The sequence below is a fragment of the Patella vulgata genome, chromosome 5 (assembly GCF_932274485.2).
Source record: "Patella vulgata chromosome 5, xgPatVulg1.2, whole genome shotgun sequence".
Taxonomy (NCBI): domain Eukaryota; kingdom Metazoa; phylum Mollusca; class Gastropoda; family Patellidae; genus Patella; species Patella vulgata.
The window spans coordinates 56,995,876-57,000,357 of NC_065883.2; positions in this window are offsets into that span (position 1 = coordinate 56,995,876).

The window sequence follows — 4,482 nt, forward strand, 5'->3', positions numbered from 1 at the left end:
GTGTTGTTTTCTAAGAATTTTATAGAAAACCATGGGCTAGTATTATGTTGTCACCAACGTCCGTCCTTCAGCAGTTGGCTTGACAGAGACAACAGTTCTTTATGAAATGAAATGAAATGGGGTTTAACGTCCTACTGTTCTGCTCCTAACCTGGGCTAATGAAGATAGGCATATGCCATACAGTGTGCTATGAGGGAAATTTTGCCCGGGCAGCGGCAATGATATATTTGAACAAAAAAAAACATAGTCAAACTAATTAATCTATCATAATTTTGCTTCAAATCCTTCTTAAAACATTGTATTCATCAGGGAATACCCCTGTATGGAACCCCATTACTGCCTTGTGTTGCTAAAATTTAGATGATTATGTAGTTTTGTCATTACACGAGATGATTCTATCATTAAGTGCGTTAATTTTGACATGCGGTCGTTTTGGCACTTCATTTAGTGATATGTATGTCAGACAACATCATACTCAAATTCGTAATTAACATACATATCATTGCAATTTGTTTGGGGTAAAATTGAACCAAACTGTATTGGTCTCATTTGCAATTTGTTTGGGGTAAAACATTATCCCTCCCCGCAATCGTCTAAAACTTTCCGAATCGACCCCAATACATCAGACTCGCTCCCTTTTCTGACTTGGGGGGTCACGGTGACTAAGTGGGTAAGCCTGGAGGTTGGGTCTTCGATCCCTGCATTGGTCGAGAAAGTTCACCCAGATTTTCCGGCGTGGTTCCCCCTTGTCAGTGATGCAGTACGCAGTGCCTGACAAGGACAGCTGTCTAGTCATTCGGATGAGACGGAAAACCGAGGTCCCGTGTACACATTGGCGTGCACGTAAAAGATCCCTTAATAGTTGGAATTCGATATAAGAGTACCGGGCAAAATTTCCCCCATAGCACACTGTATAGCATTGCCTGTCTTCATTAGCCCAGTTCGGAGCAAAACAGTAGGACGTTAAACACCATTTCATTTCATATTTCTTTTCTGACTTGCATATTTCAGTGAGCTTTATCTCGTAATAACGGTGATTTAGAGGTTGGAGAATACCTTCTTTTTTTTAAATTCTTCAAACACAATGGTGATAGAGGCGAAATGTGCTGAAACAACAATTGGACCCAAAAAAGCCCCCCAAATATGGTGCCATCCAGCTATTTCTTTCAAATTTAGTAATGCAATGGCATTTTCTCAATATAACCAGCGAGAATCTCGTAAGATATGACTTTTTGCTATGTCTTTTATAAGGATTTTGATGTTTGTGAATTTAAAGATAAATTTTGAAAATCCAATACAGAAGAAATTCAAAATGGCATCTAAAATAACGGATTTTAAGTTAATCGTCATTTTGTCCCGTTGGATATGACTTGTAACATATCATTTATATGGTTTTCGGTGTCGCTGGGTTCAATTCTGATCTCAAATAAAATCTGAGAATCCATGATGGCAGATATGCAAAATGGCAACCACAAAGAAATCCCATACGGCGGAATTTTAATTAATCGTCATTAAGTTTTTTACTTCCGTTAGATATGACTTGTAATAAGTCTTATATAAGGGTATTAAGGTTGTGGAGTTCAAATTCTATCCAAAAAACTAATTATGAATCGCCCGCATGGGGTAAATTTAAAACGACAATGAAAATTGAATCCAAATATGGCGATTTTTGTTCTTGTGAATATCACTGGAAAAAAAAATGTTTCTAGAGTTACTGAATTTAATATAGTGTTCAAAATTTAATTTCCGATAAGACTGTCAGACATAGAATTAGTGCATAAGCTGAAAACACCACGACATACCATAAAAACATCATTTACAGTCAGTTTTTCAAAAGAAATTTCGCACCGGGAGAAGAGAATCCCATCGGTCCCAAGGCCAGGTACAGGGGACTTCGGCTCCCCTGGTCCCTCCGTGGTATCATCTGGAAAAGTAATAGGTGGGTTAAATACGTCCGAACGTAATATTATGTTGGAAGGGTATATACGTCTAAAAGTAATAAGTAAGGTAAATCCGTTCAAAAGTAGTGGGCAGGGTATAGACGCACAAAAGTAATAGGTATGGTATATGCGCACAAAAGTCATTGTTTGGGTATTGTACATACAAAAGTAATGGGTAGGGTATATACGTCCAAAAGTAATGCTTAGGGTATATATACGCACAAAAGGTGGGTGGGAAAATCGACTAAAAAGAGGGACATAGTGTCTCATGTCCACCCGTACAACTGACTACGGCTCTCGCTGTCTTAATGAAGAATGAATTGAATACATCATACTACGTCATCATCGGAAATGTCACGTGAAGATCTTCATCAATCCTCAACATGTCAATTCCTCCAGCTTCCAGAAGTATTAAGTATTGGGAAGCAATAATGCAATAAAATATACTGTCTCCTGGAGATGTTCTAATTCAAAATTCTGTGTGTCACCATCTTTATGCTGACGATACCCAACTTTTAGATGTTTTACTCCTGGATCAGATCAAACAGAGGTGCTCACAAAAATGGCTACCAGTATCGGACAAATTAAAACCGAAGTTATCCTTTTTGGCTCCAAAACTCGATTATCGGACTTGTCAAATTTAAAATTCGACATGGGAGATATGGAGTTTCCGCCAACATCAATGGTCAAAAATTTAGGCGTTTTATTGGATAGTGGTCTGACTTTTATAAAACAAGTTGATGATCTGTGTAGAAAATGCTTTTGCCATCTGATGGACATCAGTTCCATCCGCCATGTTCTCACCCAAGATTCAGCTTCAGCTCTAGCGCGATCACTAATTCTATCGCGACTAGACTAATGTAATAGTCTTTATATATTCTTCTCACCGGCCTACCCCAAAATCAACTAAATCGCCTTCAGCGAATCCAAAATCTCACAGCAAGATTGGTCACAAGTGTAGCACCATAGGTCTTCTGTCTGACGTGGAGAGTGGGCATATGTCGGAAACCGGTCGCCACATCCTACGTACGACCCATGCATCTTTTCTTACTACATATTTCTGTAGACTTGTGATCGTCTAGAATTTGTCTCTAGCTGTCTTTACTTCTGCTTCACGTTGTGTATTTACTTCTTACAGTTTCTTAAGACTTTGTCTTACCAGGAATAACAATGCGACAGTTTGCTTCTACATTTTATATATATATATAGCTGAATACAGGTATACAAGCATAATAGATAACAATACTAGCTAAAACCATTTCTCTACCCTAGCCAGCCTCGCGGCTGTCTAGGAACTCATATGTAAGCTCTCTGGAACCTAATAGAAGCCTGACTTACAGGGTTCCCCGGTTTCTTTTAAAGGTATATGAATATCATGCACAATAAAGCGTGATCATGGCCCTGAACTTGTGTAATTAACAAAATGATTGGTTACTTTAAATCAAATGATGCAATTAGAATAATTCCACTCACGTGTAATTCTGGTGGTAAATTATTGACACGTTTTGGTTAAAGAGCTCTTTTTTATATGTCAACTGTCAATTACAGACTAAGTTGATTTAGTACAATTCTACATATGTGGGAACCTACCAACTTGGCAAAGATATTAACTAGTGAAATATAAAGCCATCTTATTTCTCTATTCCTTGTCTATAAACAATGTCGCAAGGACGATAGTGCTACACAAGATCTCCATATCATTGTCACATAAGCCCAGTTCTCCAAACCCTTCATTTGTTACCAGTCAGTGCCCGGATAGACTTTAAAGTACTCTGCCTAACATATCAGTGTGTCAACGGTATATTCCAAAAAGACAGTTGCGCGCATCAAACTCAATCAGCTAGTGATACCAAAGTGGAAACTTGCTACCTTTGGACAAAGAGCGTTTGCTGTTTCTGCCGCTGACAGATGGAATGCACTCCCAGTTGAAATCGGCTTTGTGACTTCTTTATCAATCTTCAAATCTCGATTAAAAACTCATCTTTTCGAAATTCACTACATAAATTGAAAAAAAAAAAAAAAAAAAATAGAGCCAAAAGGCTTGTGTATAGTTGTATGCGCTATGGACACGATTTGTGGATTTGGCGCTATATAAATGAACATATTATTTATTATTATTAATAAGAAATCCACCAAAGGCATCAGTGTGCCTCGGGTTAGCGGTAAGAAAGATCTAATCTAGAAACATACAAATCGTTACACCCATCATGTAAACAACAAAACAGAAAAAGGAAAAATGGGACTAAGTGACATTGTCACAACCCACTTGTCTAAACCCCCGAATCGAGGATTCAGTAAACAAAATATAATTAAAACGGCCAGTAGAACTGTTTAAAACCAAATACTTTATCAAATGTAATGTCCATCACTCTAACTAAAAGTCAACCAGATCTTTAAAAGTCATTTATCAATTGGGCCAATGTAATATAAAGGAGGATTTTGTAAATTGTGTATGATAATTAAATGTGTATGATAAAATAAAATTATTTTACGCTTTGACAATATTTGTTTTTTTAACATAAATTTTTGTCACAAAATATTC